This window comes from Dermacentor silvarum, chromosome 2, assembly GCF_013339745.2.
Source record: "Dermacentor silvarum isolate Dsil-2018 chromosome 2, BIME_Dsil_1.4, whole genome shotgun sequence".
Taxonomy (NCBI): Eukaryota; Metazoa; Arthropoda; class Arachnida; order Ixodida; family Ixodidae; genus Dermacentor; species Dermacentor silvarum.
Window position 1 is genome coordinate 216,375,459 of NC_051155.1, and position 13,081 is coordinate 216,388,539.

At 48.1% G+C, this 13,081-nt stretch overlaps 2 protein-coding genes across 3 annotated transcripts in view; one reads left to right on the forward strand and one right to left on the reverse strand.

Moving 5' to 3' along the window:
- LOC119442614 (potassium/sodium hyperpolarization-activated cyclic nucleotide-gated channel 2) overlaps nt 1-2,227 on the reverse strand; it is a 411,864-nt gene extending 409,637 nt beyond the window's left edge. Inside the window, exon 1 of the mRNA XM_037707554.2 lies at nt 1,931-2,227. The gene's annotated coding sequence lies outside the window, so the exon portion shown is untranslated. The remainder of the gene's footprint in view (nt 1-1,930) is intronic.
- The window catches only part of LOC119442615 (unconventional myosin-Ie), a 356,792-nt gene that overhangs the window by 169,569 nt on the left and 174,142 nt on the right, over nt 1-13,081 (forward strand). The gene's annotated exons all lie outside the window — the stretch shown is intronic.

Genomic DNA, 13,081 nt, shown 5'->3' on the forward strand with positions numbered 1-13,081 from the left:
GATTAAGCTTCCTATCTATCTATCTATCTATCTATCTATCTATCTATCTATCTATCTATCTATCTATCTATCTATCTATCTTTCTATCTATCTATCTAGTGCTCTCTCTCTCTCTCTCTCTCTCTATATATATATATATATATATATATATATATATATATAATGTCCGCGTTTGTTCTTATGCGGCTAGCAGAATCACTACAGAACCAGTCTACGCGTACCAGCAGAGTGCAGTGCAATACCAGTTATAACGGTGCTCTTCAGCCATTAGGATACTTCTCACCTGACAGGTAACTGGCCACAAGTTTTGCACCTACGCTGGATTTGTTTGTCACTTTCGGGCGATAGCAACTTCGGTATACCGAGCGGAATGGCTGTGATGAATGAATCACCTTAGGACTTGGGTGTATATATTTGCTGAGGCCCATTCTGTTCACGACAAATTAGAACCAGCAGTCTATAGCATCGCACTATCTCGCCATTTGTTGTTTAGTTTCACATATGGCTATAGAAGTTGCATGACGTCGGTGTGCGGAAAACTATAACTAATCATAGCGCACGACCATTTAGCGAGGTGACTGCTAATTGATTGTGTTGTTGTTGTGACGTGCCTCGATCATATCCGTCGCATATTTGTAGATATAGTTTTAAATTGTTGAGCCAAATTATTAAGTTCGAATGCGGCTATATGCCACAAGTTACGGCAAGTATATAAATGTCCACACCAATAAATGCCCACACCGCAAGCCCTTCACCCGCACACGTACTCTCCCAGTACAAAGATATTGCAATGCAGTGGTATCGAAACAAAAACAAACAAACAGAAACTAACGAATACATTTTTAAGAGAACCGACAATATTTTAAGATTGTGTACTCATTTATCAAAGCCGGTAACGAGTTAAAACTTTCACCTGTCTATTTAAACTTTTTCGGAGCTCGCTCATCGAGATGCACATAGAACATGTCAGATTACAAGACATAATCATTCGCCGAAACTTCGCTCGAATGAGCAGAAAACGAACTTCCTAAATACCAAAGGAAACGCGGACACGCTGCTATACTGTGCCTTTTTCGGCTGAGAAAAGCGCGCGTCAACGTCCCGTAACTTCACAGCGTCACGGAACGTTGAGAAAAAAGGCAGCGGCGCGAAGTCGCGAGCAAGACCGTTTCCGCAGCATCAATCATTGTCACATCCGCGCCCAGATCGAGCTGTAGTCCTAAACTCTCGCTTTAATATTAAGTTCCGAACCTCGATCAAAAGAAAACTTCGTAAAGTCCCGTCGCCGTTTCAGGGCTCCGCGTTCTCTTCGCGCGTTGGTTCCCGTTTTCGCTCAAATCGTTTCGCATCGACACGCGGAACGCAGGAGGCGAGTGTGATGCGGTATAACGAACTACACGATGCGCACGTCAAAGCATTTGTTAGTGAGGCGTGACATTGTAGTATCAAGGATTTCCTGAGACATTCGAAAGTACTCGACATGACGTCATTTCTCTTTTTTGCCCGAGGTGATTTTCCGCAGGCGATGGAGGAAAACAGCGAGGAATGTTTGAGGGCGGTGCTGGTGATGTGGCGAGGGATTACGAGCCATACCGCACAGGCCAGCACAATTGGAATTCAGGCGGTGGCAAGCTTAAGTTTGGGGGGAGGGGGAGGGGGGGATCTCTTGTGGGACCGTCGAGGATGTATTTGGAGTTAAGCCGTTTCTGTTTTGATTCGGAGACTTTTGTTAGCAGGCGAGAGAGGGGTCAGCAGCGACTGGTGTTTTGGGCAGCGTTGCTTGTCAGGAAACCGGGGGGAAAAAAAGCTTGGTGCAGGGAGACGCACACGTGCGGCTCACGGGGGATCGGAAAGGAGATGATGGGTACGTGTAGAGGGGGAAAATAGCGGGGGTGGGGGAGGGGATGCGTATACATTTTTTCTCCTTTACCTGCCTGCTGCTGTTGTCAGTCAGTTGCGGCCTTGTCAGTCCGAGCACAAGAGTAGACGTCGGAGTTGGCGCGACAAGGTAGGTTGGTAGTGTTCGCTCGGGTTGCTTCCTTCCTTGTGTTTTCTTCCCCGCAGCTTCGCTTCGCCAAAGAAAATAAAATAAAAAGTGAGTGGCAACGAGTAGAAGAAGAGCCGCGAGCGCGTGCGTGCGACTGCACGGCTAGCCGCCAGTGCCGCGCCGACTCGCAACGTGGGGAGGTTGCGACCGCGGTCCGGAGCCCAGCGTTCGCGGCACGGGCTCCCGCGGCCAGAAACTGGCGCCGCCGGCCGACTCGCGTTGCGCGGCTGCTCCCTCGCCTTCCTCCGCCGAAGGGGGAGGAAGAGGAGGATCAAGGGTTCGAGAGGAAGGGGAGAGGGATAGAGGAAGGGGAGAGATTTCGGAGAAGGAAGAGGAGAAGGCCGCGGACTTGAGGCAGAGGTACGGTAGCGCCATCTTCCGGACCCGCAGGCGAGGAAGCGGGGATATATCTGCGAATGGCCCACGCCGCGAAATCGCGCCCTTCGAAGCACACCGGAAGCTCCGTGCGCATTGCCACTTGACGTATGAGATTGTAGGTTAATTGGTTGTTTGATTGGTTCCCGCTGGCGCTGAGAGGGGTGCCGCAAAGCGAGTTCAGCCATCCGAGAGGGCTTAGGTTAGTTCGGTTTAGGCCAGTCAATTATTCGACGGGTCACTTAGCGCCGTCAAAATCGCTCCCTAAGGAAGGTATAGGGGGCGGTTTTCGTGCAGGCGTGCAACCCTTTCACTAGTGTAATCACAGCCCTTGGCGGATAATTACGGAAAATCGCGTACTAGTTGATACCGGGGACTGCAGGGAATTCTCGTTCACGGTAATGTAATTCTCCGCGTTTAGGGGGCGAGGAACAAAGTTGCGTAATTCTGAGGATTTCTGAGCATTCTAGGAATGAGAACGTTCGAATCTAATACGCTCTTTTCGTTCTGTCTTCACTCTATCTTCACACTCTGGCTTTCACCCTATCTCAAGCAGAGCGCACGGCGGCGAGCGACTTGTTATTGTCTACCCTGAGAAGAACAGGCGCTGGCAAATCGTGACAGCGAATATGTGATCAGTGGAGACGGTTAGCTAATGACAGACAAACACGTCTTATGAAAGAAACGCTTTGGGAATATCGGTGCCTGATGCCCGTCCTTACCCGCCTTAAGACACACGAAATGCTTTCTTCAATACTTGGGTCCGACTAGCCCATCCTCAGGCTTCCGTTATGTTTCTCGGTTCATTTGTTCGGTCAACTAGCCACTCCATGCTGTGAAGGTTTCATGGCTGAAGGGCTTGAGGGGAATAACGCACCAGCGCTGCCCACCTATCAGACAGTATAGGTTAAATCGTGTACGGGTGAACAGCGCTTGATGCCCACTTCGCTCGTACGCGTCCATGCGTTTGTGGACTTTTGCTGCGCTCCAGTGAACGACGTGAGTGATAAGCGAGTATGTCTCGCTAACCTTGACAGTCTGCCTTGCTTGAAGTAAAGAAAGATGACAAAGGTATAACGGCGCAGATTCCTAGCGTTCACCATTTATCCTACGAGTGATCTCACGAGGCGTTCTTTCGTTTGACGTCACGGCACGTCGTTTACTCTTCTAACTTCGATCCTCTCTTTTCAGCCTCCTCGCAGACTATAGCGTCGCCATCGCTGGCGTGCGTGGCATTGTTCATTCGAACCCGATTTAGTGAATGGCTCGAGCGAGTCGATGCGAGCTCCCTCTTTCGTTTTCGACCCTTTCGCTCTCTGACTACGGATTTTAGTTCCGACGAAACGTACTCTCGAACGGATTCCTTTTATCGTCCGCTGAAAAAGAAAAAAAAAAACGCATGTGACATTTTGTATTGCTGTTTCATTTGTTCCTTTTCTTCTCTTATACTATTTGGCTTTTCTTTTTAAGCGTAAGGGCTGCTTACTTACTTCATGACATGTGCGTGGTAGAAAAGGCTCCTCGCGGCTGACTATGCGGATAGAAAACATTCCAGTGTGCGACGTTGGAACGAAACGTAGCGGAAGATCACCGATATGCGGCGGTTAGTGGCGCACTCTCGATGCGACATATTGGATTTTTCTCGTAGCTTGAAAATCGGTTTGTCTCCGTTTGTTCGATCGAGTACGCGTATGAGCAGGTTGTTTCAATTTTGTCATGCTTATCATACAGCCCTGGTGTGTCGGTTCGATTCCTATCTAAACCTGCAATATTAGCGCGGCGAATGCAAGTAGAGTAATGACCACTGTACTTACAAACTAGTCACCCTATATACATGCAAATAATGGTGAGTCGGTTTGTTGGTACGTGCAGTTTGCTTAACGATTTGACGCAGACGTTCAAGATAACCTGGGGTATAATGAAAACAAAAATGCAGAAGCAATTGACACACAATCTTGTATGTCAATTTCCGAGAAGAACCTCACACACAATTTCTAAGAACTTCTTGTTGGCAAACTTTCCCAGCAAGAAGTTATCTTCTTCTCTTGTGTGCTGTGTAAATAGTTATAATGAATAAATGCCAACTTGCCCAACAAGAAGCTTTCTTCTCTTGTGTGCTGTGTAAATAGTTAGAATGAATAGATACCAACTTGCTCAACAAGAAGTCCTCTTCTCTTCTGTGCTGTGTAAATAGTTATAATGAATAGGTACCAACTCGCGTTCGAGAACCGGACCGGATGGCTGGTATGCAACAACTGCGGTTGTTATAATTTTAGTGGGATATCATCTATATGGATACTCCAGGCGCAGTGCGCCGTCGGCGTCATCGTGATGTTCCGTATAAAGTCCAAGTGCGATAACATCGTCGCCGCGCGCTGTATGCTGTGTATGCGAAAGAAAGCGTGCAAGGGTGAAACGAGGATGGTGGCTCAATTTCGCGCTCGCAAGGGAGGAAAGCGGGTAGGATAGCGCGCCATCTTCCTCCATCGCGTGCAAGCCTCCGGGGATAGGAAGGGGAGAGGGGGTTGGGGGTGTTCTACTCCGGCGGCGGCTGCTTATGGCGCGCCCGCGTGAGCCCTATCTTGAAAGCGATCTGCGATGGGGACAGAGTGCGCCGAGTGCTGATAGCTTCGTGAGCGCTGTGCCCTCGCCGCTTAGTTTGCGTTGAAGCAAGAGGCAGCGTGGATGCCGATTCGCTCGCTGCTGGTAATGCAGCGAGCGATTACCATTGGTAACACAATGATAATGCGGAAAATGTCTTCCCGTATCGATAACAAACACATCGGTGTGCTCTTTGAAGACATCAAAGGGCGGACCCCTATAGGAGGATCAATGGAATTCTATGCCACAGCTATACTTACATATTTAAGCCCTGAACAGTACACTTCTGTCGAAAGCAGCACTTCATTTTTCTTGTCGTTGCTTCTTGATTCTTGTCTCAAGCGCCATGCCAATCGAGCCCGCACTTGAAGAAACCGTTCGAAGTAATATTCAATGGTTTTTGTTCAGGCTGCAATATTTCCGTGCGACCCGCCCGGGTGGCTCAGTCAGCTAAGGCGTTGGGCTGCTGAGCACGAGATCGCGGGATCGAATCCCGGCCACGGCGGCCGCATTTCTATGGAGGCGAAATGCAAAAACGCCCGTGCGCTTGCGTTGTAGTGCACGTTAAAGAATCCCAGGTGGTCAAAATTAATCCGGAGCCCTCCACTACGGCGTACTTCATAATCAAAACTGGTTTTGGCACGTAAAACCCCAGAAAGAAGAAGAAGAAAGAAGAATATTTCCGTGCGAGGCGCTTCAATATTAATAAAAAAATCACATCATCTCACCCTACGGGCAACCATGGTGGGATGCGAAAACATCGCACGGGGTGCGCATCGAGTTTCCGTTTCGTTTCACTTGGCAACACAACCCAATGAAAAAGTGACAGGATGTATTGAGAAGAGAGGAGACGTTTGGTACGGGGTTGTTGCGTCTTTGTTTAGAGATCGTACGTGATTCCTAGCGTCGGTGCGCGCGGTATCTTGAAGACCATGGCTAGGGTGGCTGGAAGCCACCCTACCATGGCTTCACAGCGAATGGGCGCTTTATACTGCGCCGCGACACTTGCGCCGCGTACCGGCGTACCCTTAGAGAGGGAGGGAGATAGTGGAAGAAAGAGAGAGAGTTATGTGCAACGATTTGCTGCGCCGCACCTGTGGTGGAGAGGGGAGGAGGAGAGCACGCACCTGCGTAGGAGAGGTTAATGAGGGAGAGTTGCGCATGCGCAGTATGGGTGCACGTGCCGCAGAACGGACACTTCCCCAAGCGTAAGATGCTCTCGCATATAAAAATTCCCCGACGTTTACGATACTCCCTAATGCGAAATTTGAGCGTAGCTCTGTATGTGTTTTCATTTCGCGACATATTGACTGGCGCGGACCATCTGTCCCGTGCGGCTCGTTGCAAACGGAGCGATGTGTGGCGAGACTGCCTCGCTGAACTGGAGATCGTGATAGCCAGAAATTGGGTGACGCGTGGGCGCGATTCACGGCGCCCGCCTCCGACAGACATATACCAGACGACGCGCGCTACTCTGGCGCCACGTCGTAGCCATCGTCGTCACACCACGTTTTTCTTCTCACGCTTTCGCCATACCCTCCTCCGCTTTCCGCCTCATGATACCGCTGCACCCTCCTCTCAGCTTTCCTCCTCGCGCCGACGGTCGCCGCAGGAATGGGTGCCTAAGAGCTGCGCTCTAAAATGTGGTTTACTGTGTATGTTAATAACTTCAGCTCAGTGCACTATATTTTATGCCTTATTTTCACATAAACTTTTGGTGCTTGTCTCTCTCTATCGCGCGCGCGCGTTTTTCAGCGTCATTTTCTTTCTCTCTCTTCGCATCTTTTACCAGTCGCTGTAATGGCTTCCCCGTGATCATCATGCACCAATTAAAGTAGCAACGCGTGTCGCTAAGTTAAGCGCCGCTGCCGTAAATGTTTCAATATTACACGTCGAAATAGCCGCTTTACAGCGCTTAGACCTCTTGCTTATACCGAACGTTTGTCACGGTTGGTGACAGCCGACGCACGTCTCTGCCGAAGCCTACGTACACTCGGCTGTGCTGTCTTCGGACATGCGCGATATATTCTCGTTTATTTATACTGTTGGAACGAATTCCTACTTATATGCTTTTTATCTCTTCATTGTAAAGCCTCTGCCCCGCACAAGATTTTCCGAAAAGGTTGGATCTCCCTGCCTTCGTTTACCACTCGTCTGTCTGTCTGTTTGTCTATCTGACTGTTCGTCTGTGTCGGTCCATCCGCCCATCCGTCCGTACCTAGTCCGTGTCTAATTTCCCTTGAAATTAATATGGCCGCTCGGCGATTATTTCTTTCTCGTATGCCGGCACATTCCCACAGAGACACACAACGATCGCGGTTGCAAGAGGCGACGCGTCCCAGATGCGGCTAGATCGGCCAAACGAGGCATGCAGCTAGTGATAAAGCGGCATGATGGACGTGGATCCCTATCACCGGGATATCGTCTATATATTCATCTCTCCCTGCGGAACAATTTTTATTTACTGTCTTTCGATGCGATCGAGACGCCCCTTTTTTTTCTCGTGGTGCTGAGAGAATTCAGACAAAAATGGCCAGTGGAAACGAAAAACGTCGCGGTGCACTCGAATCACCAAACTGTCTGGGCCCGGTCTTTACGTGTGTGGTTTATATATAATATAGATAGCTTTGGCTTTTAACTTTTATTTTTGTCTCCCCAGCTTTTACGCAATTGTCTTGGAGTTTAAAAGCGGGAGTTAAAGCGGGAGTCGAAAAAAACACCGCCCAAGCGCTCCGTACAGATGGTTAACCTGAAACATGCGGCCCCGGCGTTCAGCAGTGGGTTAATCCCGACGCTGTATTGAAGCGTTCCTCAATTATTGGTTACATGTTTGTGTTTCTAGAGGAACGCAAGCGCCAATGGCGGGCGGATGCTGCTCACCACGACGCCGAGCTAACTCGAGATATTGAACGCATATGCGACAACAGCAAGCCGAGGAGCCGGGGTTGCGGGCAGAGCATGGTGCGACGCAGAGAACGACGTCACTAACGACGCTGCCAATGGCGCGCGCGCTTGGGTGCGACATAGAGAACGACTTAACTGACGGCGCAGCCAATGGAGACGTTTAGCGAAACATGGGACGAACGGTTTTTCGTTTCGCCTAGCCATATACAGCTTTCGCTGTAAGGAATCTTCCCCTTTCCCCCTCCCCAAGTGTAGGGTAGCCAACCGGGCACGTCCTTGGTTAACATTCCTACCTTTCCCTCTTCGTTTCTCTCTCTCGCTGTAAAAGGAAAACAGTGGAAACTGTCGCGCACGATGATGGGCAGCACTACAGCTCTGTTCAGGGAAAGAAGTTTACTAAAAAAATAAAAAAATAGGAGGAAAACAAAAGAGGGAGGGGGAAGGGGCCTTGCAGTCACCTTTCACAGCCCATTATAATTTCAGAAGAACAATTTTAGGTTTAGTGCGCCGCTTTGCAATGTCTTTAATGTGCACTTTCTAGTCCCAGAACGAAAAAATATATACCGGTCGTCAAAATGTACAACTTGCTTTTGGGTGGCCGTTGCTTGATTAGGCTGCTTCTAAGAAAATTCTTAGCCTTAGACACTGGCCTAACGGATATCAGCGCGAGATGCTGATGTTACAGGCGCTGCTGCGTTATCTGAAGGATACCGGACTGTGCGAGGTTCTATGTCTCAGTAGGACGTTGACACGGTGTCTGGATATTTGGTGCCTTCACATATTGTGTGACAGCGCCCGCACAAGCTTTCTTTCTTCCGTTCGTTTTCTCTCATCGTTCGTATCCCTTTCTCTGTACCGGAGACACCTCGTCGTTAACCTCTCTGTCCTTTCTTGGATTCCATTGCTGTATCGTAACCAAGCAACGACGTGTTTTAAGGACGTGCCCGTGACCCGCTGTTTCTTGTTGCTGTTGTTGGCAAGGTCTAAGTATATATTGAAATAAGCTTCACTCTGTTATTGAAGCGCAGGGTATGCTTATGCCACGAAATGAGAATATTTGAGGAGCATGTCCACCGCTCGTAGTTTAATCCACCGTTCTTAATGGTACCCCGAAACAGCTAGCGTAATAAAACTGTTATCATTGTCCTCACGGGTCACAATGGTTTGTTTTAAAACGCTACGAAATTTGTTTGTTTGTTTGTTTGTTTGTTTGTTTGTTTGTTTGTTTGTTTGTTTGTTTGTTTGTTTGTTTGTTTGTTTGTTTGTTTGTTTGTTTGTTTGTTTGTTTGTTTGTTTGTTTGTTTGTTTGTTTGTTTGTTTGTTTGTTTGTTTGTTTGTTTGTTTGTTTGTTTGTTTGTTTGTTTGTTTGTTTGTTTGTTTGTTTGTTTGTTTACATCGGGAACCAGTCACAGCCGCTGCTAATGCGAAGTGGCACGGTAGCAAAAAATACATCTCAGTCAATAGCTTCCGTCCCGCGTCTTGCGTGCGGCACTCGAATTTATACCCAGTGTATACACAAACCTAGCTGCGCCTTCAGTTCTCCTTTATGTTGACGTCACGCCCTTGAAGTGCGGTTGGCTGCAACCTGTTGTCAAGACAACTGAGAGACCACGACGCAAAGATGTCACGCCACAGAGTGTCGTGATGTCGGCAGGATAGTGTCGTGACGATGTTATGGCCGCTATTGACATCGTAAGAGGCGCGCAGTGTACTTGAGGCTGTAACGAGGATTTCGCGTCTGCGTGTCATTGCGAGTATGACGTAGGCCGTGCATGTTTACTTGTAGTCGCTGATAGTGTCGTTGCGCAAAGCGCACTTGCACGACACCTATATTGGTAGCGCCTATAGGGTGAAAAACGAAACCTGCCAGTAACAACTCCACGCTCTCGGTCGTCGACGCTAAACAAACCGGTGTGTAAGCTGTCGTTGAAGAGGCATATTGTCGCGTAACGTTAATTTCACGTGTACCCCCAGCCTAAAGGTACTAAACGGGGTAAGCCTATATACGAGTCCTTTTTCGCTGGAACTGAAATGGGCTTTATAACAGGTTTTTGTTCGTTCTTCGGAGTAACGTCGGAACTAAATTTAGCGGAATAACAGGGTGTGCTGGGGGACTAACGTTATATAATTTCCAGCAGAACGTCTCCAAAGAATTAAGAGTTGGTCACTTTAGGATACACCAGAGAGACAAGCCGTTCATACTGCTGTGGCAATTGCTTTATCCTTTGAAGTTATTGCCCGGCCTGGGGCTAACTGCTAATACGATGTCCTCTTTTAATAACTATACTGCAGCACGGAAGCATGACGGGCTTGCGCAAGGCAGGTGCACAACGCTGCGAAGGCCATGTTGAGATGGCTGGTGGAATATGTACAATAAATTGTGGCTCGTAGAATATCCTAGCAGAACTGCATTTTTTTTTATTACACGGTGGTGTTAATGAGCAGCAAACAAAATGGAGAGCTAAATCCTGCCCATTGCGAATTTTGCTCTGAATACGTGGTGCCGCTGAGCTATGGGCGCGGCTCCGCTGGTATCGGTGTACCTTTGAGAATCTGGGCCGTTTCCTTCCACGAAAAGTCCGCCCGAGCCTGCACTCGATGTAGGAGTGACCCTGTGAAACGGAATAGCCGGGAACGTGCTGCTACCAACCCATTTATCTAACAGCGCAGGCAGTTAAATATACCTGCTGACCTGTTAAGTTTTTTTCAGGTGCTGCTGGAAGCCCCCATCGCTCGTCGGCCCATAAAGCGGTGAAGGCACTTTTGTGCTTCTTGAGGACGGCGGGCTTGTGTCAACGTCTGCGACTATTAGTGCAATAACACACGCGTCAGCGAACTAACCGCTAATTTCCCTTCTTTCCTTCCCTCCTCTCTCTCTCCCTGTCATCTTTGTGTTCCCCTTTCCTATTCCCCCGGTGTAGGGTAGCCAACCGGACGTTATTCTGGTTAACCTCCCTGAATTCTGCCTTTCTGTTTCCTCCTCCTTCAGCTCGACTTTGTGATTCTGTTTAGTTTTCTTTGCGATGACAATAGCCCTTTATACACGACACCGGAGAGAGCACGAAAGGTTATGTAATCTCCTAACACGACGTCTCACGTCTTGAGCACGCGAAGGCGCATAGTGAGCTTCGTGATCAAAGTGCTACTTTCCTTGCAGTTGTTGCTCTTCTAACGAAATACATACCTACTAAAAATATCGAAGGCTGAGAACAACGTCATGACAAACCTCCGGTGCAGAAAAAAGATTTGCGCAATGCTTGTTGGAGCGACTCGGCGAGAAGAAAAGAAACGCAGGTAGGCGGTGATTTTCAAAACAGGAACAACAAAGAAAGGCAGCAAAACGGTGATGGGTTTCTGACGTGCGTCGAATCTGTTTCGAAACTCGCTAAAGTCCCGGGAGGCCTACTACGGCTTCCAGTGCGTTTCCACAAGTGGGATCGACAAAAACCGCAGCGTGTGCGTGTTCCCGCGGGCGAGAGGGAGACATCGACCTGAATGAAAGCTGCATATAACTGCTCCGTTATGCAAGAACTGTGATCTTTTTTTTTTTTTTTTCGTTCGCGTAAGCCCTTGTTCGCTGCTTTAATGAGAGAGAGAGAGGAGTGGTTACCGAAACTACTCGCATATAATACGGGCCCGTGGGCAGTGGATGGTGATGTCGTATGAATATGAGAAGAAATTTATCGCAAGGTTCAGTGTGCTCTATGCATAGTTAATTCTACGGCAATAAAAAGCTCTAACTTTCACTATAATTTTCTTGGATTCGTGGTTGGCTGGCTTCATATGTTTATAGACATAATTGATTCGCGTACTGTCAGAACAGCGTGTTATCGATTCATTATGCGAAAAGGAAACTTTTCGTGACAGAATTCTGCAAACACATGAATTCTTCGTATAATACGCGGAGGTATACGGCAACTCGCCGCGTCGTATGTAGGCGCATGAAGGAAATGTTGCCAGACGAGCATTTTATGCGTCAATGGAAAGGAATAGCGGCTTTTGTCGGAGGGAGGTGCTTTCATCTTTCGCGCAAACTGTAATTCCCACTTACGCCTCGCCCCTAAAACGCGAGGCCTTTGTTGGAGCACCTGCTTTACGCAGTTCCAGTAAGCGCACTTTCTTTTTTTTTCTTTTTTTTTCTTTTTTTTTTTTTTGTAGCTTGGCAGGTTCCACGCAAACAGGAAAGAAAGATTACCGGTCGGTGGAGGATACACTTGACGGCGACAAATGCCTTTCAGTGTTTCGTCCGGTGCCCAATTTGTTTCGCAGCTACAGCAAACGCAAAACAAGAGTGTGACAACAAAGAAAGAAGGTGTACCAGGGCCTCACCTTTAGTTCACGGTCTTTTCTTGCGTCGCACCGTGAAAATAGTTTGAAAATGAAAAGAAATAATGTACCGGCTTTTAGCTTTTCAGGTGAGATTGGGGAGGTGGTGGGGGCGGTCACTTGGCTGTTAATGTTAATGATTGATCCTTCTAGCCGCGGCCAGGAATTATTGATAACACTGCACTACTGAGCGAACGGCTCATCGCTCGCAGAGCCAAGGTGCGCGCAACTTTGGTAAACCCGTAGCCCCAGAGACCACGGCGGCAAGCGGAGAGAAAAGGAAGCCTCTTGTGAAGAAGCCACGATGCAATCTCGCTGGAAGCGAACACTATAGCTCACCGGCTCGCCGCTTCAAACACGTCCCGTCTGTTTCAATCATAGAAAACTCTTTTGTTTATTATTGTTATCTTTTCGTGCTACCTTAAAGTTCCTCGCTTTCATTCCTGCATCCCTTACTTTTTCTTCTGCTTTCTCTCTTTCTTAATTTCTTTCTTTCTTTCTTTTTTAATTTCGCTTCCATTTCATGTACGTTTTGTTCACGAACTCGCCTGAAGAGATCTGCCTTAGTGGAAATATCATCTGTTCCTGTTCTTTCATTTTCTTCTACAATTCAGTAGACTCGAGCGTTCTTTGTTCTTGTTTTCTTTTTATGGGCTTCGGAATGGGGGTGACGGCAAATTGCCGACATTGTTGGTCATAGAGTACGCTTTGTTTGCCAAGCTTTCGAAAGGGATCCTCCAGCTACCAAGCTTCACGCTCCCTGTGATTTTTCATCTTCCTTACGGCCCCTTCGTTTGACCATTTGTTGCGTTATTCGCATGTTGTTGT